This window comes from Narcine bancroftii, chromosome 2, assembly GCF_036971445.1.
Source record: "Narcine bancroftii isolate sNarBan1 chromosome 2, sNarBan1.hap1, whole genome shotgun sequence".
Lineage (NCBI taxonomy): Eukaryota > Metazoa > Chordata > Chondrichthyes > Torpediniformes > Narcinidae > Narcine > Narcine bancroftii.
In genome coordinates this window covers 88,499,829-88,526,416 of record NC_091470.1, presented here as the reverse complement: position 1 = coordinate 88,526,416, position 26,588 = coordinate 88,499,829, and the positions used below count along the sequence as shown (strand labels likewise).

The following is a 26,588-nucleotide window of genomic DNA, read 5'->3' as shown; positions in this document are numbered from 1 at the left end:
TCGACTCCAACAACTTCCCAACCACTGATGTGAGGCTAACAGGTCTATCATTTCCTTTCAGCTTCCTCCCAACTAGTCCTCTGAGCCATGCCAGAATCTAACTGATTCTTGGAAGATCATTACTAAGGCCTCCACAATCTCTATGCTACTTCTTTCAGAACCCGAGGGTGCATTCCATCTGTCCCAGTCTTATCTATCCCTAGACCTTCCAGCTTCCCAAACACCTTCTCTCTGGAGATTGTGACTGCTCTCACCACTCTTCCCTGACACTATTGAGAGTCCCGTATACCAATAATGTCTTTCACAGTGAAGACTGATGCAAAATACTCATTCTATTCCTCTGCCATCTCCTTGTCTCCCAGTACAATTTCTTCAGCGTCATCTTCTATGGGTCCCTTGTTCTTGATTCTTTTTTATTCTGAATATACTTTAAAAAAAAAACATTTTGTATCCTTCTTCTTATTATTTGCTAGCCTCCTTTTAAAGTTCATAATTTCTTTCCCAATGACCTTCTTAGATGCCTTCTGTACATTGCTTAAAGTTTCCCCGCCCTCTTTCTTCCCACTATTTTTTGCTTCTTTGTTGCCCTCTCTTTTGCCTTTACTTTGATTTCTCTTGTCAGACATAGTTGAGTCATTTTTCCATTCAAGTATTTCTTCTTTATTGGAATATATCTGACCTGCACCTTCCTTATTTCTCACATAAACTCTAGCCATCGCAGCTCTGCTGTCCTCCCTGCCTGGATTCCTTTCAAACTGCTATATACACTGGCATACAAGATGACCCCCCTCTCGTGAATTTCCACCTAAAATATAGGTTTTGTGTTATCCCCAGTCTTACTGCCCCAATAGTTGTTTACCAACCGTCCCACTTGACCAGTAGAGTGATTCTGTCACAATATTTCAAAAGCAAATAACCCAGTAAAGGATGCCATTTTATTAGCATATTTTAAAAATAAATCACTGTTGGCTCCTTTAACAGGCCACTTCAAGCCTGGCTCCTTTAACAGGCCACTTAAAGCCTGTACAGAACTGAGGGCAGTCAGACTGGGTGGATGGATGCCGCGGGGGAGCACTGAGACTTAGCTCTTAAGATTTAGATTTTTTTACTTTATTTATTTTACTTAGGGTATAAGGCAGCTCCTGGATTTGGGGTAACATTTTTAAAGTTCAAGTACCGTATTATATACCGGCATATACAGTAACTTTTGCCAGATCCCCTCTCATACCACTGTGGTCTCCTTTATTCCACGGCTATACTAACACATTGGGTTTTAGTTTCTCCCTCCAAAACTACAGGCTGAATTCTATTGTATTATGATCACTGCTTCCAAAGGGTTCTCTTACCATCAACACACATTAACTCTAATTCATTACACAACACCTATTCCGGAATTGCCAGTTCCCTGGTCGGCTCAGCCACAGCCTGTTCTAAGAACCCATCCCGAAGGCATTCGATAACTTCCTTCTCTTGGGATTCAGTACCAACCTGATTTTCCCAATCAACCTGCATATTGAAATCCCCCATGACTATGTAGCATTGCCCTTTTTGCACACCTTCTCTACCTCCCTCTACAGTTTGCAGAAGAAATCCTGGCTACTGTTTGTATGCAACTCCCATCAGGGTCTTTTTATCCCTACAGTTTCTTAATTCTACCCATTGGGATTCTGCATCTTCTGATCTAATATTTCCTCTCTCCAAAGACTGAAATGCATTTTTAACCAGCAGAACAAACCCACCCCCTCTGGCTTCCTTCCTGTCTTTCTGAATCACTGTATATCCATGGATATTTAGTTCCCAGTTGTGGTCTTCTTTCAGAGTCATGACTAGGTGATGGCCACAATCATACCTGCTCTACAATATCATCACCCTATTTCTTACACTGTGGGCATTTAAATACAAGACCTTCAGTGCTGCATTCATCACTTTTTCTATTTTGTTTCCAAAGTTCCCCAAGTTCAATCCTTAACCTTACATGTACACCTTTGCCCAATTGACTGCCTCTCCTTCGTCACAATCTCACTACACAGTGTATCTACTTGTGTATCTTCCGCCTTATTCACTGCCCTCTCATGCTCCCTGCCAAACTAGTTCAAACCCTCCCCAAAAACTCTAGCAAACCTGCCTGCCAGAATATTAGTCTTCCTCTACAGCAGAGAGACTGAGCAGAAACTGGGCATTCGCTTCATTGAGCATGTTGGCTCTATCCTCCCGCAATCCCAGTGGCCACCCATTTCAAGTCCCTGTCACATTCCCTTGCTGACTGAGGCCACCCGCAAATTGGAGGTACACCTCATCTTCTGTCTGGGCACCCTCCAACTGGATGGCATTAATATCGACTTCTCTGTCTTTCATTAAAATCCCCTTCCCCATCTTCATCCCCCTGTCTCCTTTCCTCTAGCTCTGTCTGTCACTCTCTTCTATTTTCCCTCTGCCTCCTTTCACAGAGCCAAAATCAATTCTCACCTTTCATATTATATCCAATTAACATCTTTTGTCTATTAGATCTAGACTATTAGATCCTGCCTTTATCTCTAGTGTTTAATTAGGATGTTGAGACTCAAAACATCAGTAATATAAATCTTTATCTCCTAGCGATGCTGCGAGACCGGCTAAGTTCCTCCTCTGTGTGTTTTTACTACCGTCTCAGCACCTGCAGTCATTCATGTTTCACTCCATTAGTCTCCTTCCTGTTCAGGTGTGACCTGTCCCTTTTGTATAGGTCATAACTTCCCCAAAAAGAAATCTCAATGATCCATGAATCTGAACCCCTGTACTAATTCTTCAGTATGTTTTCATCTGCCATATCTTCCTATTCCTGCCATCGCTGGCAAGTGGCACTGGTATCAATATCAAGATGACCACCCTTGAGGTCCTGGTTTTTAGCTTCCTTCCAAACTCTCTATATTCCCTCTTCAGGACTTCATCTCTTTTCTTATCTATATCATTGCTACCATCTGGCCTTACCCTCCTTCCCGAGATCTGGGATGTCCCTGACCTTGGCACCTGAGAGGCAATGTACCATTCAGAACCTCCTATCTGAATCCCCAGATACTATAGCTCTCCACTTCTCTTCTCTTTCCTTCTGAGCTGAAGGGTCAGGCTCTGTGCCAGAGACCTGACCACTATGATGTTCCTGGTAGATTGTTCCCCCTAACAGTATCCAAAACAATATACTTATTCTTGAGGGATTTCCTGTTCCTCTTCCCTCCCCTTACAGTCACCTCTTGCCTCTTGGGCGTGACTGTCTCTTTATAGTTTCTGTCTATCACCCCCCTCTGCCTCCTGAGTAATCCGGAGTTCATTAAGTTCCATTTGCCTAACATGGAGCTGGAGCTGCAGCTGGATGCACCTCTTCTAGGTGTAGTCATCCGGGACACTGGTGCTGTCCCAGATTTTCCATGTGCTGCAATTGGAGCGTTCCACTGGCCTGATTGCCATCTCCATTACCTACTCTGGGCTATTAAATATGTTACCTTGCCTTACCTGTACCTGTAGCATGTCCTCAGCTTCAGTTCGCCAAAGCCTCTAACTCTGCACTCTGGACCACTCATACACAGGCCGGCCCAACATTGACCATTCCATTTGTGCCTGCTTCACTTTTATTTGTCCCCGGCAATGAATCGCAATTTGAGCCCTGCAAACACTCCTTTTTAATCTCCTCTCCCCGATCTGGGAGCAGATTAATTCTTTGGCAACCTACTTCAGCCATGTGATGTCAGTGCTGAGTTACCTGGTCGTGTACCTCAAAGGAGTCATCTCAATGGTGACAGGTCCTCTGGCAGTGCACTTCAGCACTGTGATCTCAGTGGTATGAAGATCATTGCCAGTGAACTTCCGCTGTGTGATTTTGATGGCGATTTCCTCTGACAGCGAACTTCAGCAGTGTGATCTCCTTGGTCAGTGCACCTCTGAGGTGTCATCTCAGTGGTGACAAGTCCTCTGGTCATGCATTTCAGTAGGGTGACGCCAATGGTGAGTCCTCGAGCAGGGTGGACACACTGGTGACAGATCTGCTGGCGCTGCACTCCAGCAGCATATTCCATGGTGACACCTCCTCTGATGGTCTGTTTTAGCAGTGTGATCCATGGCAGTGCACTTTAGCCGTTGATCTGAATGGTGACAACTCCTCTGGCAATGTAGAGAGTTAAACATGAAAAGCTGCGGACACTGTGATTGCAATTTACACAAAGATGCTGGAGAAACTCAGCAAGTCATGCTGCACTCTTTATGTAGCAAAGATACATAACCAACATTCCAGGCCTGAGCCCTTCATCAAGGTGCAGCTAAAATGGTGGGGAAGGAGTACAGGGCCACAAGGTCATCCATGGTTATGGGAGGAAGGGCAGAAGAGACAAAAAGCTGAGGTAATAGAGGGAGGGGAAAGCTCTCTGAATGGAGAAGGTGAGGGGTGATCAGGGGTGGGAGAAATGTCGGGTTGGGGAAGACAGAGGGGGGGACATGGAGGGTGTTCAGAGGATTGAGGTGAGCAGGGGAGGTTGGGGGAGGGAAGAAGAATCTTTTGGGGGAGATAGTGTCTGGGGGGTAGAAAGGGGAGCTCGAAGGAGTAGTTAGGGTTAGGTAGGGAGAGGTGTGAGGGATAGGGAAGGGTGAAGAGTGGTGATGATGGGGGGGTGGGGGGATGAGGCAGTGGGATCCAGCAGCTGAGGAATCTAAGGAGTCAGCCTTGCGGAGGTGGAGTTTGGTGTGGGATCTGGCGAAGGAGTTGGCGTGGATGCCGCAAGGGGTTTGGTCGGGACCGGGGTAAGTAATTGCATTGACAGAGACATCAGGGACTATGGCACATTGATAATTGGGGTCATCGGCAGTGGTGATGGTGGCTCCAGCTCGTGGGTGGCTGAGACCTGGATTCGTGGAGGAGACATCGGGAGATTCGGCCTGCAGGCAGCCAGGCCAGGGTAGAAACCTGCCTTGATCATTGTAGAGGCTATTGTCTCTAGGGAGGTGACCTCCTGATACTTCCTCAGTGTGATGTCAATGGTGAGTCCTCTGGCAATACTTCAGCAGTGTGATCTCAGTTGTGGGGAGTCCACTAGCAGTGTACTTCAGGAGTGCGATCTGATTGTTTGTGAGACCACTGGTAGTGTACTCCCGCAGTGTGACTTCAGTGGTGAATCCCCTGACAGAGTACTTCAAATCTCAATAGTGTCATCAGAGGACCTCTGGCAGTGTCCTTCAGGAGTATTAGCAAGGAGTGACATGTTCTCTGGCAGTGTAGTTCCACAGTGTGATCAGAGGCAGCTTCAGAAGAGATCTAATTGGGGGATATTAGGATTAACGCAGGGGTGGGGCACAAACTGTCCTTTCAAGAACTCACTCAGCAGGGGGGATTGGGGGGAGGAGCGGGTGCCATACCTGCCATGGACCTCCTCCATCCGCTGCGCCATCACCCTTCCCCTTCCCTTCAGCATTTCAGACAAATACACGAGCTTTTTGGTGACAACCCCTCTGGTGGCATCACCCAGTGCAATCTGCAACCTCCAAGTGACTCTGAGTGTGATCCAGGAGTGACATGCCCTCTGGCAGTGTACATCAGTAGTGTGTTCCAGGAGTGATACATCCTGTGACAGTGTACATCAGTAATGTGTTCCAGGAGTGGTACATCCTCTGGCAAGTGTAGTTCATCAGTGTGTTCCAGGAATGATACATCCTCCGGCAGTGTACATCAGTAGCGTGTTCCAGGAGTGATATATCCTCTGGCAGTGTACATCAGTAATGTGTTCCAGGAGTGATACATCCTCTGGCAGATAAATCAATGGCACATAAATCATACATCAGATTCTGGTTAATCACTGATAATCAAACCTCCTGATTGTATAGCAAGGGTTCAACAAGCAGAACCCTCCACCCCCTCTGCAATAAGCAGGCATGGCACTCCGATTAGCAAAGGAACAAGTTACAATCTACCACGGGTGAGAAACTACAGTCTCCTCTGGGTGCATGCCACAAATAAGCCCCCAATCTTTTACTGGCATGCACCTCACATCTGGGTCTCCAGAGTCACCTTTGGCTCTCAACTTGGAGGGCAGTTCAAGAATCATCTCAAGGCCAAAAGATGGTGAACTTCTCCAAATAGTGGGCTTTATACTGCAGCCAGTTCAAAGGGCTGGCCCATGAGAACCAATTGCATGGCAGCTTCACCGGTGGGTGGATCTAATCCTTGATTGGCCGTTGAAGTGAGTATCAAGCGGTTTCCTGCCAGAGCAGTCAGGTGACCCTCTGAATAACATTGCATCCCTTGGAAGTCCCAACACAAACCCAATGCATTATAGGCTAGCATCCCATGGACGTCTTTATATTTCTGGAGGAAGCTAGTGACAAAGACAGATACAAGCCAGCTATGGCAGGGAGTACAGGCCATTACAGGCCTACAAAGTGAGGGCAAACACTATAGATGACTGTGATGTTTCAATACCCAATGAGCTGAACACCTTCTATTCCTGCTTTGAGAGGAAGAATCAAATAATGCCTACCAGAATCCTTGAAAAGGCTGAGGATCCTGTGATATGTCTCTGAGGGCGGCATCAGAACATCATTCAAGAGGGTGAACCCTCTCAAAGTGTCAAGCCCTGATGGAATATATGGAAAGGTACTAAAAATCTGCGCCAACCAATTAGATGGAGCGTTCACGGACATTTTCAACCTCTCATTGCTGCAGTCAGAGTTCCCATCTGCTTCAAAAGGGCATAAATCCATGGTACACCTGTAGATGTTTCTGGGAGTAGTGTGAGCTGCCTCAACGACTACCACCCAGTAGCACTAACTTCTACTGTGAGGAAATGCTTTGAGAGGCTGGTCATGGCCAGAATTAATATGTACCTAAGTAAAGATCTGGACCAACTACAATTCACCCATCATCACAATCACTCCACAGCAGATGCAATATCGCTGGCTCTCCTCTCAGCTCTGGATCACCTTGTAAAGAACAATTCATACATATGGCTGCTCTTCATCGACTACAGTTTGGCATTCAGTGCCATTATTCCCTCAGTGCTGGTCAAGAAGCCACAAACCCTGAGCCTCTGTTACCCCCCCCCCCCACCTTTACAACTTGATCCTTGACTTACTCATTGGAAGACGATGATCAGTATGAATTGGAAACAATGTCTCTTCCTCACTGATTATCAACACAGACGGACCCCAAGGATACGTGCTTAGCCCACTGCTCTACTCATTATACACCCATGACTATCTACAATTCCAATGCTATCTACAAATTTTCCGATGACACCACAAACGGCAATGAGGAAGTGAACAGGAGGGAGACAGATCAGCTCATTGAGTGGTGTCACATCAACAACCTTGCACTCAATGTCAACAAAACCAAGGAAATGATTGTGGACTTCAGGAGGAAGTCAGGGGAACATGACCAAGTCCCAATCAACGGCTCAGTTTTGGAGAGGGTCAAGAACTTCAAATTCCTTTTTTTTTTAAAAAAAATATTTTATTTAAAATTTTTAAAGCCACCTTCCCCCTCCCTCCCAACCCAAAAATCCCAAAGAAAGAGACCAGGAGATGTGAAGCATTGCTAACACAAACGCCATGGATCAGAGCAACCCCACCACAATGCGCCACACGGAACTCAACATTTTAAACCCATAGAATCCAAATAAGGGTTCCATACTTTCCAAAATAAAAATAATTATCACGTAAATTATGTTATTTTCTCCATTGGAATACATGATCTCAATTCTAGATGCCATCGCAGCAAACCCAAATCAATCTCATTCTTCCAAATAATGGCTATACATTTTCTTGCTACTGCCATTGCCAACCTTAAAAACCCAATTTGATACTTAGCCAAACTCAATTACAAACTCAACATCTTAACATGACTTAATAAAAATAATGTTGGATCCATCAGTAATTGAATCTTTAAACCTTGCTCTAAAAATTCCTTAAGTTGTATCCAAAAAGATTTAACACTATCACGTAGCCAAGTTGAATGTAAAAAAGCACCTACTTCCTTACAACATTTAAAGCATAAATCTGAAGAGATTAAATTATATCTCTTTAATTTTTTTAAAAATTTTTTTTATTTTGAGGGGTTAAAAACAACTGATATATAAAATTATAATGAATGAATCTATATCTCACATTAATAATCTTAGTCATACTATCTTTACATATAGTTCTCCAATCAACTTGATCAAGTCTTTTGCCCATTTTGATCATGAAATTTAGGCATCTTACTCTGTAATAATAAATACATTTCAGAAGGAAATATTTTTGTACCGCCTTCCTTAAGCAAAATTTCAAATTTTGATTGTCTTGGTAATCTTAAAGTATGTCCAAAGTTATCCAATAATAAAGCTTTAACATGATAATAAGAAAGAGTATTATTTGGAATTTCATATTTTTCTTTCATTCTTTGAAAATAAATAAAATAACCAGCTACAAAACAATCTTGTACAGTTTTAATTCCTTTTTGGCTCCATATTTTCAAAAACTGATTATTAAGGGTAAAAGGAAAAAGTTTTTTTCTGATATAAAGGTGTTTTACCTGAAATTTTGCCGCATCTCCTCTTCCTTAATTCAATTAAATGTCTCGATAGGTGGATAATTATTAATAATTAATAACTTTGTATTCCATTTATAAATAAATTGTGCCATATTTTCCTTACCAATTTTAAGTAACTCAATGTTAGCCCATATAAACAGGTTATCCAAATCAAACATTCTATTAATAAACCTCAATTGTGCTGCTTTATATCTTGAAAATTCGGGAGTTGTAAACCTCCCAATTCATATTTCCAGGTTAATTTTTCTTAACATTTTACCTTTCCACAAAAATTTCCTAATTATAGAATTCAAATCTTTAAAAAATGTTTGAGAAACTTTACAATGAATAGATTGAAAAAGATATTGAATTCTAAGAAAAGTACAATTAACTCTACCTGTTATAGATAAATCTTTCCATCTATTTAAGTCATTTTTAATTTTATAAAATAAAGGTAAATAATTTAACTCATATAAATGATCTAAATCTTTATCAATTATAATACCCAACTATTTAATTTGATCTGACCATTTAAATTGAACAATTTTCTTACATTGAATATAATCACCATCAATCAACAGCATAATCTCACTTTTATTCCAATTAATTTTATAACCCGATATTTCTCCATATTGTTTCAATTTTTCTTATAATGATTTTAATGAATTTTGTGGCTCTGTTAAATAAATCAAAACATCATCAGCAAATAAATTAATCTTAAATTCTTCAGAATTAATGCTAATACAATTAATATTACCATCTTGTCTTATCAATTGAGCTGAAGGTTCAAAAGCTAATACAAACAGTGCTGGGTACAAAGGGCCCCCTTGTCTAGTAAATCTCTCTAATAAAAATGATGATGATGTTTGGCCATTTGTCACCACTCTGGTAGAAGGATTTTTATATAAAGATTCAATCCAACTAGTAAACATTGATCCAAACCTAAAATAAATCCACTCTAACCTATCAAATGCATTAGCACTTCAAATTCCTGAGTGTCAACATCTCTGAGGATTTGTCCTGGAGCCTCCATGTTGATGCAATCACTAAGAAGGCTTGCCAATGGCTATACTTTATGGGGTGTCTGCGGAGCTTCAGTATGTCACTGTGGAGAGCATTCTGGCTGGTATAGAGGTGCCAACTCTCAGGACAAGAAAAATCTCCAGAGGGTTGTTGACTCGGCCTGCGACATCACAGGCACCAGACCATTCCATTGAGGACATCTACATGAGGCTGGGTCTTAAAACAGCAGCCTCTATCCTCAAATACCCCCACCACCCAGGCCAGATGCCCTCTTCACTCTGGGGGAAAAGGTACAGGAGCCTAAAGATGAGCACTCAATGGCACCAGGACAGCTTCTTCCCCGCTGCCATCAGATTCCTGAATGATCAATGAACACTGTCTTATTTTTTTTTATGGTAATGTTGTAAGATGGTTATAATATGTATGTTTGCTCTATGATGCTTCCACAAAACACCGAATTTCATGATTTGTTCATGACAATAAATTCTGATTCTGACATTACACCCACAGACCATACCCACTACTGAGCTACCAAATTCCCCTGAACCCCACAAGATTTCTATGGAGAGTTGTGTTGAAGGACTGGTCCCTGGCTCATTTAGTTTAATCACCGACTCTCATGTGTGCCAAGTGAGTGACATTCCTCGATTGATCCGGATTGTAAGAGCAGCACTCTTTACCAACAGCAGCACTGGAACCCACTTTGGCAAAAAAAAAGCTGGCGGCTTCTATATGCTGCATTTTAACTGGCCTGCATGCTAGTTCAGTTCCCTTATGTTCTAACTCTTTGGCCTGGGTTTGCAGGGCCTGGACGGCCTCTTTCATGATGGAGAAATGCTGCTGCAGTTTTTCCACGTCACCCTTTAACTGGGTAATCCCTTCCTTCTTTCCGAGGGCTTCATGCTGGTGCCTCAGGATAACTGCTAGCAGCCAAAAGGGATCTCTTCTGTCCGCCTTACCTCCTGGGAACCCGAACCTCTTGAGGAGTGACACAATTTGGTGCCCAATCACCTTCCCTTGTGGGTCCAGACTATCAGGCCAGCCCACTGGTTTACCATGGTCTTCCAGCAGGTTGTCCAGGCTGCTGAACCTAGAACTATTGTCAGTCCATCCTGGGATTCTATCCCCTCTTCACGTGAAGCCCTTCTTCGTAGCCTTCTTGCAAAGGATTAGTACCACCTACCAGTGAAGCTGCTATGCAATTGGTTCTCACAGGTCACACTGGCATACCTGGGCCAGCCCCTCAAGCAGTGTAAAGCCCACCACTTGGAGCAGCTCACCCTCTTTGGCCTTGAAATGATCCCTGAACTGCACTCCAGGTTGCTAGCCAGTGAAACACAAATCATACACATCAGACACTAAAGCACCTCCTCATAAATCACTGATAATCACAATTCCCGATTGTAGCATGAGGCTTCAACAAACAGAACCCGCCACTCCGATTAGCCATGGAGCAAGTTAAAATCTACAATGGGTGAGACAATACTGTCTCCTCCGGGTGCGTGCCACCGGCATGCACCTCACAACTGGGTCTCCAGTGTGTCCCGTGGCTGGCAACCTGGAGTGCAGCTCAGGGATCGTCTCAAGGCCAAAAGACGGTGAGCTGGTTCAAATGGTGGGCTTTATACAGCAGCCAGCTGGAGGGGCTGGCCCAAGTGTGCCTGTGTGACCTGTGAGAACCAATTGCACAGCAGCTTCACCAGTAGGTGATCCTAATCTTTGATTGGCATGTGAGGTGACTTCTGACCATATAATAGTATTTCAGCAGCGTGATCTCAGAAGTGTGTCCTCTACCATTGGAGTTCCCCATTGTGATCTTAGCAGCGAATACCTTTGCTGTGCCTTTCAGTATTATACTATCAGTCGTGTTGAGTCCTCTGACAGTTTAATTCAGCAGTATGATCACAGTTCTGGGGAAGTCCTCTGGTAGTGTACTTCTTCAGTGTGACCTCAATGCCAAGTCCCCTGGCCCTGTACTTCATCAGTGTGATCCCAGTGGTGACATCCTCTGGAAGTGTTCTTCAGTAGTGTGCTCTCACTGATGATATCCTCTGGCAGTGTACGTCAGCAGTGTGATCCCAGTGGTGACATCCTCTGGCAGTGTTCTTTAGCAGTGTGATTTCACTGATAATATCCTCTGGCAGTGTTATTTAGCAGTGTGATGTCATTGCTGGTGAGTTTTCTGGCAGTGGACGTCAGCAGCGTGATCTGAGTGATATATACCCTGGCGATGTACTTTTGCAATGTGATCTCCCTTGTGATTCATCTGGCAGTGTACCTCAGAGGTGTCATATCAGTGGTAAACAGCAACTCCAGTAAAAGTGTGACCCTATCTCCTGTAAGAGGATTTCTGAATGAACAACGGCTTTCACGGAGGCAGTTCTCTTGATGTTACAGAATTGATTCTTGGCATCAAACAATGTTTGATACTAAACCATATGGTGAACAAAGTATTTGTCAATTGGTGGTGTGTATTTTGTGTCTTGAAGGACAAGAGAAATGGAAGGATTCAGGGCATTATGGGAGAGATCTAGGCAGCTGAAAGCATGGTCTCCAGTTTTGAATGATGAAAGTAAAGAGAGCAGAAATAGAGGAAAAAAGTGTTCTGGAATTAGAGGAAGATAGAGAGCAAAAGATTAGCAGTAGATTTGGAAGCAAAGATTGGAGAACAAGCATTTTAAATTCAAGGGATGAGAAAATGATGTGCTGTTCCTGTCGAAGAGTAGGTTTTGACTGAATGCATTCCAAATGTCTAGCACCAGGAATATTTATGACAATATATTATGTACTTGTGATAGTACAGATTCTATGTGAGGATGACTGTGATTGGCTGAGAGTGTAGCCACACGAACTGGCAGGTCTTAAAGGATTGCTCCTAGCCAGACCAGGTCATTCTGGACTGGTTGACCTACTTGTGATATGGTCCAGTCTTTTAGTCAATAAAAGCCTTGGTTTGGATCAACAAGTTTTTGGTTCTTTCGACGCGCATTACAGTACTTGAAGGCACTAAAGTAGAATTTTTGTTGATGAAGGTTTCCAATTCCATGGAAAATGCAAAGAATGCAAAAAAGGTTTTCCAGAACCCCTTAAATGATCATTTAATTTGGAATAAAGGAATCACATTTACAGGGAAACTGGTGTAGAAATGTATTAAGCACTAATCAAAAAGGAATCTTACCATACAGAACATTAACAGGCCCTTCCGGCTCAAAAGTCCATGCACCCAATAGACCTACAACCCTTGGTATGTTTCAAAGGGTGGGAGGAAACTGGTGCCCCCGGGGGAAAGCCCACGCAGGCAGGGGGAAAACATACAAGCTCCTCACAGACAGCGCGGGTTTCGAACCCCAGTACCAATCGCTGGCACAGTAATAGCATTACGCTAGCCACCACGCCAACCATGTCGGCCCAACATTTTGTTTTATCTCTTCCTATGGTTTCAATGTTTCAGACCTGCATTGAGGATGATGGATAATTGGTTGGATGTGCCCTACAGTAACATTAATACCAGACATTACCTTGAAACTGTCTCGTTGTCAGTTGTGCTTTTGATTTCAGTTCCTTAAAAAGGACAAACTTTGAGAAGAGAATTTGAAAACAAAATTTATTGATCATAATTCTCAGCAGAAATCATGTTTTGAAAGAGCTGTTGGAACTCTGATGCAAGTAATAACAGGCAAAATAGTTTCAATGCCAAAACATCCAAAGTAAGCCAACTGCTGTTACATTTATGTTCAATGAACTCCACCCCAGTTTTTCAAAGGAACCACCTTCCTTTGAACCTGACCTAATGAAAGCATTCTACTTCTGTTTTCTTGCATCTGTTATGGACCTTGGACAATTTTATTTTTGACTGAGGACAGTACTGAACCTATTGCAGGGGATTTGACAGCTGCTAGGAGCTATAGTAGTGCCAAGCTACCTCTAGGAAATTCTAACAGCTGTCAACGCATGGGAACCACGCTCTAGAGGTCCGTGGGCTCGCAAGAGAGCAAGCCTGCAGCTGCTAGCCTCTCCACCAATGGGGAGAGCTGGAGGCAACGCTGGGCAGCTTAAAAAGCCCAGAGTGCTAGCTCTCGAGAGGTTAGTTGGTGGAGAGTGTAGGACTGACCAGTGCCTCTCCTGTCCCCTTCCAAGGAAGAGAACTAGGGTGCCAGAGGGCACTTGTGAACCTTAAGGTAGGCTTTGGAGGCGTAAACCTCATCTAGTGACCAGGAGGCCATTGTGGAAATTCCTGGATAAAGGAAGTGAAGGGCAGTGGTACCCCCATTCGAACTCTAAGGCAGACTTGTGTTCCCCTGACAGACTTGACATGATTGACGTAGTGGTTTTTTGATTTTTGGGGGGGCATTTCAACCTGGACTGTAATGGTCTGGGTTTTTTTCCCCCCACATACGCTGTATCATAGTCTGTTGTTGATATAGAGTTACCATTAAGGCTGGAGCTCAGGTGTTAAGTTTATTGAGTTAATTCTATTATAACATATAACATAACATAACAATTACAGCACGGAAACAGGCCATTAGGCCCTTCTAGTCCGCACCGAACCAAACACCCCTTTCTATTGTTAGTTTGGTTAATAAATTTTGCATTAAACTTAACTAATTTGTTTATGTGCCTCTCAATTACTGCTGGGGAGTGTAACACATCATTTTGTGCTTAACTTTGAATGGGAATGTTTGAAATGAAAGCAAATGAATGGCACACACTGCAATTAATTGGCAAATTAGCTAGCCCTTTGTGGTGTAGTTATTGTACTGGTTGGCCTGCCTCTGATACTGTAACTTCTCCTCCAGGATCCCTAATGAAGGTGGTATCACCCAATCCCCTCCCTCAGTACTGCCTTGGAATCGGGCCAACAGCATGTAAGCTATGACTGTGAGTTTATAGTGATTATAGCCTGTTAATCTTGACTATCAGTTCTAATTGATAGCGCTACACCCTTTTAGAGGAATGTTAAAGCAATAATGACTGCTGATGAAGGTAGAGCTAGGCACTCTTTTGCGCTCATCTAGGACTGAAACTCCCATTTCCTTAGTACTTTCACTTGGAGGAAGCATGCAACATAGGCAAATGCCAGTATGTTCCTCTGGGACAGAAAAGTTAGCTGGGATGGTGTCCCCGGAGGCAGGATCCTGTGAGGTGGGGCAGAAGTTAGTTGCCACAGCCCGGAAGGACCCAACAGACATGGAGGCTGAGAATGGCCAGAACCTCAGATGTGAGGACAGTGCAGGGATCTGCATAAGGCTGCAAATGAGGTTGCAGGAAGGTGCAGTGATGTCAGCTTTCAACAAAAACATCGCTCCACAGAAAATCTTGTGAAGATTATGGCTCCCTGAAAGTCCTTGTGTGTTCGATGGATGACCAGAAGGAAGTTCAAGCTCAAATTTATTATCACCCGACTGTACATATATAACCCAACATAATGACAATTCTCCAGACCACAGTGCACACACATACGTACACAATTCAGAGCACATAATAATCACATTTTTACATAAAGATCTAATTTTAAATAAATAAAAGTTTTGGGATGATTGACTCAGAAATTTATAGGAAACTGTTTCTCAATCTCACAGCCTGCAAAGCAAACCTATTTTCCACCTCAAATTGCTATTTATAAACATTGTCAACAAATACAATTGAATGCCGAGAAGTTACAAGTTTTTATAAATAAAGAGAAGAGCAGAGGTAATCCAAAGATATTGACAGGACCCCGATATAGAAGTAACAAAACATGGATAAGATTTAATTGACAGTGAAGATATGGTAGATATGAATCGTCTTGATGAGCTTGAATACTTAATACTGTAGTTTCTGGTAGAAGCTGAAGATGATTGTATTGATCTCCCTAGCTTGACCCAACAAGGATGATGCCAGCTAGGCAGGCAATTACCACGGAGGTCATGATGAAACAGGAGCAAAGAGTAAGCAAACAGAATTTTACCTTATGTTATTTTACATTTATGTGAGATGGATGAGAGACAGAAAGTGACCTTCTTAGCCCTGTTGCAAAATGGGAAAGGAAATCATTGTTCTTGATGTTGTGACAGAGTACATTGATATGTTTTTGGGTGATAAATTGGGAAAGTTTGTAAGAGTAGATTACATACAAACACTTTAAAACAGATCTTATATGCTAGATATATCGGGGCCTCACAGCCTTTGCAAGAGTGTTGCAGAGTGCTCAAGAGACAACTAATGGATTGTTGTTCACAAAAGGCAACAGATGAAAGATCTTGTTGGAGCCACAGATTGTCTGCAGATGTTCTTTTGCTAGCAGAGAGAATCAAACAGACTTTCTCTCAGAGAGAGAGAGAGAGAGAGAGAGAGAGATCACTTCTAGAACATTACGGCCAGTAACAGAAGCTGGGACTGGAACAGGAAAAGCCAGCAAGTTTGTTGAAAGCCCCATTTGGAAGACGGCCTGGTCAAAGCCCTTGTGGTTCATGCAAGAGGAGAGGACTTGCTGTCTAATGTTTCACTTGGAATAAGGGAAACAAAAAGGAACTCTGTGGTGACCTGAAAAAAAGAGGTTATCTTCTGGAGAACCCTGAATGGGACATGTTTCATCAGCAAGATACTGGAGTGACTGATTAAAAAGGAATCAGTTGTTGATGTCCTGGAACAACAAATGTCGCTCTCTGAACCAACAAGAACCTTCCTGGGTGGTAACCATTTCACCTTTCAAGCATCAAAATCTGGTGAACTTTATACATGTTAAATTCTGTGCACAGTATAAGAATTGCCTGCAACCAGTGAACTTGGAGGAATGAGAAATGAGATTGGACTGTGAACCAAATAACTTTTCAGAACTTACACACTCACTACACACACCTGCACTTAGAATTAGAAGGGAGTTAAGTCAGTTAATAGTGATAAGTTAAAAGTTTGTTTCTATTTTCATGTTTAATGATAATTAAAAGCAACATTTAAGTAACCATTTGTCTTGGTAAATATCTTTTGTGCTGGGTTTTGGGTCCTCTGGGCTCGTAATAATGTAACTATTTCTCCTGGGCAGGTTGGAGTTGAAACCCAGATGAGAAGTGAAACAAGAGGATACCGTAAGAGTAAATGCAATGGGATGGATCACATTCTGACATACTATTGACTGGGCCGAGCAGGAAATTAATGCTTGATGTCACAATCTAAGAATGCTTTGCAGAAGCAGCCAATTACAAACAGCCTGCAGTGCAAATATGCTTTCAATTAAAGCAAAAATGTATTTTTTGTAAACAATAGTAGAAATGGAAATTGAGTCACATCTGAGGATCTGTTCAACTGACTTCATTATAGTCCTGCCAGAAGTAAATAGCAATGATCTACTTTCATCTTTTTGTGTATTTCTGTGTAATTTTGTTAAAATAAAATGCTGAAGTTTATGTGTACAGTTTTGTAGATCTGACTATTTTCCATTACGTATTTAGATTTGATGAAGCAATTTTTTTTTTTGCATGCACTTCAACAAATTCTTTAGTGCCCAGCTCTTAAAGTTTGCTCTGATAATGAGCAGGGTGAGGTTCTCAGGAAAAGAGGTATTGACTTATGACGATATTGCCAGGGCCAACTATGTGTATGTGTGTACATACACTTATATTTTTTTTACACAGCCACTGCGTTCCGCGAAATTATTCCCAAATTCCCGGAATGCAGTCTAAAAATGTCGGAATGGAAATGAGTGACTCATTCCCATTCCGAAATTTGACCTGTGGCACCCCCTAGAAATGATTGCGGACTGCCTGTGGTCCAAACTGGACTGGACAGGTGGTCCACAACAGTGAATGGGATGTATTTGCAAGTCTGTCCTCTTTACTTACCGCTCTTCCGATATTCAGTGTACAGCCGCGCGAGGAAAGGGAGATTTCAAGTTTTGTTCACTCATGTGTGAACGGCCACTCCGGAAGGTAGGGAAAAATGTTTAATGGGAAAATATGTAAAAAAAAATGTTTTGTCTGGTTGAACAGTTAGATGGTAATAAACTTGAATGGCCTAACCATCAACACCCAGATCCTGAAAACCGCATTAAATAAATAGGGTTATTTACATTCATTGTTCAAGCAAGTTCTTGGATGTGGCTCTGCAAAACAAAGAAATTGTCTGGATGCGTGTCTCTCTGAATTCAAAGTAGCTGCTTAACTTGAAATAAAAGTCAATTGTGCCTTTGTAGAGAATCTGAATTGCCTTTGTAATTTAAAAAAGAAGCAACAACATCCGCTAGCAGAAGTTGGGAGGGATTGTTTAGACAAACTCTTTGTTTCTTGGAGCTGGTCATGTGACAATTGATCTCAACCTAACACTGCGCATGAATTTAATGCAGTTCCTTTATTTTTACTTTAAAAAAACATTTTAATTAAAATTTAAAATCACATAACATAACATTAGTTACTACATATTAATACAGACATAATGTGATTTGTCATTTATAAATAACCCTCCCCCCCAAACCACCCCACTAATACCCTCCCTCCTCCCTTCCCCACCTACAAAGAAAGAAAAATAAGATAATCATCTACTAAAATCATATTTAAATTTTTTGGCTGCAGAAGTGGTGGCACCCATCGGAGCAGATGGAGAGATAAAATTCTAAAACCAATCGTTTTCAATTAAGGGCTTCAAACTTTAGTAAGGAAAAAATATTGATCTCTTAAATTATATGTAATCTTTTCTAAAGGAATACAGGCTTTCATTTCATTATGCCATCTTTTCATACCTAAAACCAAGTCAGATTTCCATGTAATAGCTAGACACTTTTTAGAAACAGCCAGAGACAAATGCAAAAATTCCATTTGGTACATGGTCAATCTCAATCTTAAAGCTATCGACTTAATAGGTCCTAATAAAAACAACACTGGATCAAAAGGTAAATTTCCTTTATTTTTACTTTTCATAAAAAGCGAATCCCCCATTGGTGACAAATCACAGTTGCAGTGACAATTAAAAAGGAATCTATCTGGTTCGAACGTGTGTGGCCATGAGTAATGGGAAGCCGATCTCCCTCTGCAGGGCTTAGACACTGGATAGTTTCAGCTGGGACATTGGCCGTCAGGTGCTACATGATAGTTGAATCTGTAAGTGTGCCAGGAGAATTGAGTTGTCTAGCACGTCTGCCAATCTCCTGATAGGAATGAATGAAAAACTCCGAGCAAAGGGTCTTACAGTTCCCGGCTGTGTTGCTTGACATTTGTCCAATGGGTTTTTGTATTGCAAGCTCGCTAACGCACCAAATGTTTCCTTGCCCTGGTTCAGAATTTCTGGAGGCTATCTCGAGGCCTGTGCAAAATTTGATAATTTTGTGAATAATTCACTGTAATTCTCTATCTGCTCGAGATTCCCGCCTCTGCAGTCTCGGTGTTTTCCTGTTGGCTCACGCACCCTCCTTGGCCTTTTCTCTAAAACTCCTGCATGGCCTTTGTGGAGAGATTACCTGCAAATCCTTGGTGATTCACTGCATGCGGATTCTGGTCCTAAAATAAGCTGATTAATCACAAGTGGTAGCCCAGCTAACAGGTTGAATCCAGTGAGAGCACGTCTTCATCCACGCTCACTCCTTGCTCTTTGGTGAATGGCCAGTTTGTATTTCCCATGGCGAAGGAAAGGAATGGGACAAAAGGTTGTACTTGGACAAATGTTTTGCTGGAAAGTATCAGGATACAAAGACAAAAAGTTGAGGGGAGGGTGGAGAAGGAGAAGAGAGGAGGGAGGAAAGAGGCAGGGGGAGGAGCACAGGCAAACAGGTCAGAGGTGATAGATGGATACAGGTAGGAGGGTAGATGTGGAGCACACAATAATCACATCGACATGATGGAGTGATTGAATGGCTTTAATTACCAAAAATCTGAGCATTACTGATGCACTACTTGGCCAGGTTCCAGGTACAGGAGGAAGAGGGGGCAAGTCTGGGCACACCAGCCTTTATTGGGAAATCTGGGGAGGAATCAGGGAAGGTCAGGGAGGTTCGGACTGGCCAGTCCATACATCTATGCAGAGTAGAGAAGCTGAAAAATGAGAAGGGAAGAGGGCCAAGGAAAACTCTCTGATATGAGAAGGAAGGAAAGGGGGTTGGGAACTGGAGGAAAGGAGACAGAGGGATGGGGAAAGAGAAAGACAAGGGGGAAGCAGAGAATGGAAATTGGAGGTTGATGTTTATGCTATCTGGTTGGAGACTGCCCAGATGGAATATATGGTGTTTTACCTTCAATTTGCAGGTGGCCTCAGTTTGATAGTGCATGAGGCCATGGACAGACATGATGTATAAATGGTGTGTGGAATTAAAATTGGCAGCATGGTTAGTGTAGCGGTTAGAACCAAAGAACATTACTGCACAGGAACAGACCCCTTCAGTCCTTCTAGCCTGAGCTGAACCTTTTTTTGCCTAGTCCCACTGAGTCCATAGCCTTCCATTCCGCTCCCATCCATGTACCTGTCCAAATCCTTCTTAAATGTTAAAAATGAGTCCTCATTTACCACTGCAGTTGGCAGCTTATTCCACTCTTCCACTGCTCTCTGCGTTAGCACAACGCTGTAACAGCAACAGCGATCAAGTCCAGGGTTTGAATCCCACAATGAGTGTAAGGGGTTTGTAAGTCCTCCCGTGTCTTCATGTGCTTTCCCCAGGGGCTCCTGTTTCCTTCCATCATTCAAAACGTAGCAGGGGTTGTAGGTCAATTGGGTGTAAATTGTGCGGCCCTGGCTCGTGGTCCAAAACAGACTGTTACCGTGCTGTATGTCTAAGGATTGGTCAACTAGGAGGTGCTTGCTGTTGCTCTTCCTAGAGTTGGGTGGAGAAGTAGCAGATGAATTCAATCCAGATAAGTGTGAACTTGTGTATTTTGGAAGATCAATCTTGAAGATGGAGTAAATGGCAGGATTCTTAACAGTGTGGAAGAACAGAGGGAACAAATCCATAGATCTCTCCAGGTTGCCATGCAGGTTAACGGTGGTTAAGTAGACTTATGGAATACTGCTCTTCATTAGTCAGGGATTGAGATGAAGGGCAGTGAGGAAATATTCCTGCTCTGTAACACACTTGGATATTGTGTTCGGTTCTGGTCGCCTCACTACAGGAAGCTTTAGAAAGAGTGCAGAGAAGATTTACCAGGATATTGCTTGGATTGGAGAACATGTCTTATGAGGCAAGGTTAATATGATTAGGGATTTCTTCTTGGAGTGAAGAAGGATGAGAGGTAATTTAATTATGAAAAGCATTGATAGGACTTTTTTCCAGGGTGGTGGTAGCAAATACCAAAGGATATTTGTTTAAGGTGAGGGGAGGAAAGTTTGGGGGAGACTTCAGGGGAAATTTTTTTTTTAACAAAGACAATAGTGAGTGCCTGGAAGGCTTTGCCAGGGGTGGAGATGGAACCTGATACAATCAGAACATTTAAAATTCAGGCACATGGATGCAAGGAAAATAGAGGGTTTTGTGTGTGATGTAGGGAAGGTTTAGATCAGGTGTTCTCAACCTTTTTCTTTCCACTTACATACCATTTTAAGTAATCACTATGCCATAGGTGCTCTCTGTAAGGGATTAATTAAGGTGGGATGTGGGTGGAAAGAAAAAGTTTGAAAACCACTGTTTCAATTGTACCTAATTGACTCGTTATGAGCACGGTTTCATATGGGTAAATGGCAATTTTTCTCAAGCAAAATATTTCAGGAACAATTGGGTCTAGAGCAGTGATTCTCAACCTTCCCTTCCCACTCACATCCCACCTTAAGCAATCCCTTACTAATCACAGAGCACATGGCTTAGGGATTATTTAAAGTGAGATGTGAGTGGGAAGAAAAAAGTTGAGAACCTATGGTTTAGATTTATATAGGTTGGCACAACATCGTGGGCTGAAGGGCCTGTACTTTGCTTTAATGTTCTTTGTTCTGTGGTTCTATGCTGTGTGACCTGCTAAATTTCTCCAGCTCATTTGTGTCTGGCACCTGACCCCAGCATCTGCAGACTTGCTCGTCTAAGTGTGTGTCCTTGTCCAGCAGTCAATGAAAACAAATCATTAAGCAGAAAAGTGAAAAGAAGTTTGAGAGGAGGAGAAAAGATGTTATGGATCAGATGACATCCACAGCCTTCATCCTTGGCTTCCTCTCATAAGAAGGGATGTACCTGTCATGGAGGAAGTTCAATAAGGGTTCATCAGACTGATCCCTGCAATGGCAGGCCTGTTCTTTGTGGATCTGTTAGATCAATCACAAAAGTTGCTACATGTTCATATGCAAACAATATCTTGAGAACTTTCACTGGGTGACCAAGGTGAAATCAAAGTGGCAGGCCCCTTCTCTGATCATATTAGTGCCCATTCTGGCCTCAGTCTAGGTGAAAGTGGATGTGCAGAAAAATATTCAAGCTCAACAGCTCTCAGTCAAATCCTGCAGAGAATCGGAGAGGCAAAAGCCAACATAATTCAAATTAAAATTTTGGGGTGGCATGGTTGGCATAGCGGTTAGCGCAACGTCTTTACAGCTCCACCGATTGGGTTCAAATCCAATGTGGCCTGTAAGGTGTTTGGACATTCTCTTCGTGTCTGCATGGGGCCCCCGATTTCCTCCCATTGTTTGAAACATACTAGGTTAATAGGGTGTCATTGGGTGGGATTGGGCTGAAAGACCCTGTTAGTGTGCCGTATGTCTGTATGTTTCAATTTAAAAAGTTTAACATTTGAAATTAAGTTAGCACGCTAATAGGCCCTTCCAGCCCACAGGCCTGCACCACCCAAATACACCAATTAACCTCCAAACTACATAAGTTTTTGGAGAGTGTGAGGAAACCGGAGCACTCAGGGAAAACCCATGTAGATTACATGGAGAATGTACAGGCAATGGTGAATTCGAAAGTGGATTGCTGGCTCCATAGAGCCTTGCACTAAACACCACACTAACAATGTAGACACTTTCCATGTTCCAGTATTTCCCAATTTCAAAACGTGTCATCTTCAAGGAAACATGAGTGACAATATTCTGAATTATTAATCCAATAAACCAAACTTTGTAGATGTTGCTTTAAGTAGCTTTAATTCATTGATAAAACAGATAAACATTTTGCATAACTTCACATTGATATTTTCATAATGATGAGTAAACAAAGCATTCAACTATATTTAAAGATATAACGATATTCAACTTTAAACAGATATAAGTTGAAATAAATGAAATAAAACAATATAAGACAAATTCAAAGAAAATGATCTCGAGTTCACATCTCCATCATGGTTCATTGAAGAGTGAGATGCAAGGTCTTGGTCCGCTCGGATATTACGACATATCACATCATAGTCACTAGGGTAACACTACAAACAATACTTTTCCTTAAAGAGACAGGCACAAAATTAACTACGAATCAAAAACACAGGTTTTAACCTTAACAAACAGTGCTTCCCAGTTACATTTTAAATGTTCAAATTAAAATCAAACAGATAAAAAGAATGTTTTGTGTAAAGATTCTGAATTGCGAACATGAAATCACTAAAATACACAGGTGCATTGGCACATAAAAAGATTATTTAAAAATCACTTGCTCAAATATTGATGTCTCTCCTGCTCTCTGTTGTGTGATAAATCTGTGGTTTTATATATTATCATTATTGAAGGTACATTTTGTTGTAAATGTCCCATTTTTGAATTATGGATAGGAATTATTGGAACAATGCTATTATGCCACACAGAAAGATCTAGGCGTAGGGTATTGGTGTGATTATATCTGAAAGGTTGAATGCAGTTTTCAACTTTTATTTAAGAGTGATACACTTGCATTGAAGGAAAATCAGAGAAGGTTCATTTTGTCTGGTTGCTGGGAAAGAAGGGATTGTCCAGTCTAGAAAAGTTCAGAGTTCAGATTTATTGTCAGAGTACATACATGAAATTATATACAATCCTGAGATGCTCTGTCCTGTGGGTGCGCAAGAATTAGTAGTGCAAAAAAAAACACAGTGTAAAACATGTAAGCAAACAAAGAACTGTAAACAGATAAATGTAAAATGTGCAATACAGAGAGAATAAAAAAGAAAATCAAGAACGTGCACAAGTAAGAGTCTATGGCAGGTCACCACAAGGCGGGCGAACCGGCCCCGCTTGTAAGCCACGCGGTGGGGCAGCCAGCCAAAATGGCGCCGTTGGGAGTTTCCCTTCCTTCCAGCTTGGGGATCAGAAACCCACGCTTGGGGACCACGTGATTGCCAGATGACATCAGCGCCCTCCAGCGCAGTTCTCAGCCAGGTCCAGGCTGGAAGTATAAGTGCAGCTCAGCAGCCTGCAATAAACCAGTCTGCTCACTGAGCTCATCCCGTCTGGTTACATGTGTTATTGCAGGAGCAGAGTAGCCGCCGCTACAAGTCCTTAAATGAGTCCCTGACTCAGTTAGTTGTTGAGGAGTCTGATGATGGAACCTGATGGTGCGAGTCTTGTGGCACCTATACCTCCTTCCTGATGGCAGCAGCGAGAACAGAGCGTATGCTGGGTGATGTGAATCCTTGATGATTGCTGCTGCTCCCTGATGGGAGCATTCCCTGTAGATGTACTCAATAGTGGGGAGGGTTTTACCTGATATGTCCCGGGCTGTGTTGACTACCATTTGCAGGGCTTTACGGTCAAGGTATTGGTGTCTCCATACCAGACCATGATGCAGCCAATCAGCACACTTTCCACCACACCTCTGTAGAAATTTGGCAGGGTTTCTGGTGTCATACCAAACCTTTGCAAACTCCTGAGGACGTAGAGGAGCTGATGTGTTTTCTTCATGATGCCATTAGTGTGTTGGGTCCAGGACAGATCCTCCAAAATAGTGAGTCCCAAGAACTTGCTCACCCTCTCCACCTCTGATCCCCCAATGATCAATGGATCTTATACTTCTGTCCTTTCTTTCCTGAAGTCAACAATCAAGTCCTTAGTTCTGCTGTCATTGAGTGCAAGGTTGTTGTTGGTACACCATTCAGCCAAGTATTCAATCTCCATCTTTCATGGGCGGTGAGAGCAATTTGGAACAGGGACTTACTTTCAGAGAGTCACTTAAGATGGAGTTGAAGAGGGAATTTCTTTTGAAGGTTAGGAATCTTTGGAATTCTCTGTACCATGAGAATATTCAAAGGTGAGACCAAATTTTGATCCTTGGCATGGAGGGGCCAAGCAGTAAAGTGGAACTGAGGCCAGGATCAGACCAGCTCTGACTTCATGCATACTGAACAACTGGAAAACTATACTCTGAATCCAGGTAAAGAATGCTATAAAATGAGATTCCTGGTTACAAACTTCTGGCGTGCTCATTCAGAGAGAGAGAGAAAGTTTCCATACTGCTAATTTCAGAGATAGCCCTTAATATTTCAGATGGCAACTTGATTTGATTAACAAGTGCTCATTCAGTCACTTGGGTGAAACCTCCAAACAAAAGCTCCAGTAACGCTTAGTGCAGACACTTTGACAGATTTCAGTTTTTAATGAACAATGTGAAAATTGACAGCTGAAGTTGCAAGAGTGTTAATTACAAGTGTTCACATGTAGGTCCATATGTTTATTGTTTCAGCACCTTTTAATTCATCCGAGCTTTTATGTTGACTAATGAATTTTAGTTTGAACTGGTTGACAACAAATCAACAATTTGTCAGTTAAAATTCGAACATTATGAGGTGACCTCGGGTATCACGTAATGTTTGTTTGCTCATTCCCAGGGCATATTATTTAATTGAAGCGGTGAAGCCAGTCTTGTCATGAGAAGGTGGAAGACTGGATGAAAGGATTCTCCAAATGTTGGGAGAAGTACAATGTTTTAATTTAATGGGAGATCCATGTTTTTGAGTATCTGTCATGAACAAGAGAACGTTGCAAAACAACATCTATAATTTACTGTAAAAATACAATCTATTGCTAATTAATAAATTTTGGGGCGGCACGGTTGGCGTAGCAGTTAGCACAACACTATTACAGTGCCAGGAGTGTGGGTATGACATGGGTCCTCTACCGGCATCACCTACGACTCCTAGAACGCTTCCACCAGCGTTGTCTCCGCTCCATCCTCAACATCCATTGGAGCGCTTTCATCCCTAACGTCGAAGTACTCGAGATGGCAGAGGTCGACAGCATCGAGTCCACGCTGCTGAAGATCCAGCTGCGCTGGGTGGGTCATGTCTCCAGAATGGAGGACCATCGCCTTCCCAAGATCGTGTTATATGGCGAGCTCTCCACTGGCCACCGTGACAGAGGTGCACCAAAGAAAAGGTACAAGGACTGCCTAAAGAAATCTCTTGGTGCCTGCCACATTGACCACCGCCAGTGGGCTGATATCGCCTCAAACCGTGCATCTTGGCGCCTCACAGTTTGGCGGGCAGCAACCTCCTTTGAAGAAGACCGCAGAGCCCACCTCACTGACAAAAGGCAAAGGAGGAAAAACCCAAAACCCAACCCCAACCAACCATTTTTCCCCTGCAGCCGCTGCAACCGTGTCTGCCTGTCCTGCATCGGACTTGTCAGCCACAAACGAGCCTGCAGCTGACGTGGACTTTTACCCCCTCCATAAATCTTCGTCCGCGAAGCCAAGCCAAAGAAGAAGATTACAGTGCCAGCAATCAGCACCGGGGTTCGAATTCCTTGCTGTCTGTACGGAGTTTGTACGTTTTCTACAAGGCTGCGTTGGTTTTCCCTAGGGGTTCCAGTTTCTGTCTACCATTCAAAATAGTTGTCGGTTAATTGGGTATAATTAAGTGGCACAGGCTTGTGGGCCAAAGGGGCCTGTTACTGTCGTGTATGTTTAAAATAGTGGTTCTCAACCTTTTACTTTCCTCTTACATACCACTTTAAGTATTCCCTATGCCATAGGTGCTCTGTGATCCGTAAGGGATTGCTAAAGGTGGGTGGAAAGAAAAAGTTTGAAAACCACTGTTTTAATCGAACCTCATTGACCCATTATGTGCACGGTTTCAGAACTCCAAAGGAAATGGGCCAATTCAGTAACAATTGGGTCTAGAGCAGTGATTCTCAACCTTCCCTTCCCAATCACATCCCACCTTAAGCAATCCCTTACTGATCACAGAGCACCTATGGCATAGGGAATACTTAA

The 26,588-nt window shown here is 42.7% G+C and overlaps 1 long non-coding RNA gene across 1 annotated transcript in view; it reads left to right on the top strand.

Annotated features, from left to right (window-relative positions):
• Positions 1–14,409, top strand: part of LOC138752403 (uncharacterized) — a 28,337-nt gene extending 13,928 nt beyond the window's left edge. Inside the window, exon 4 of the long non-coding RNA XR_011350600.1 lies at positions 14,341–14,409. This is a non-coding gene — a long non-coding RNA (uncharacterized lncRNA). The remainder of the gene's footprint in view (positions 1–14,340) is intronic.
• Positions 14,410–26,588: the final 12,179 nt, after the last annotated feature.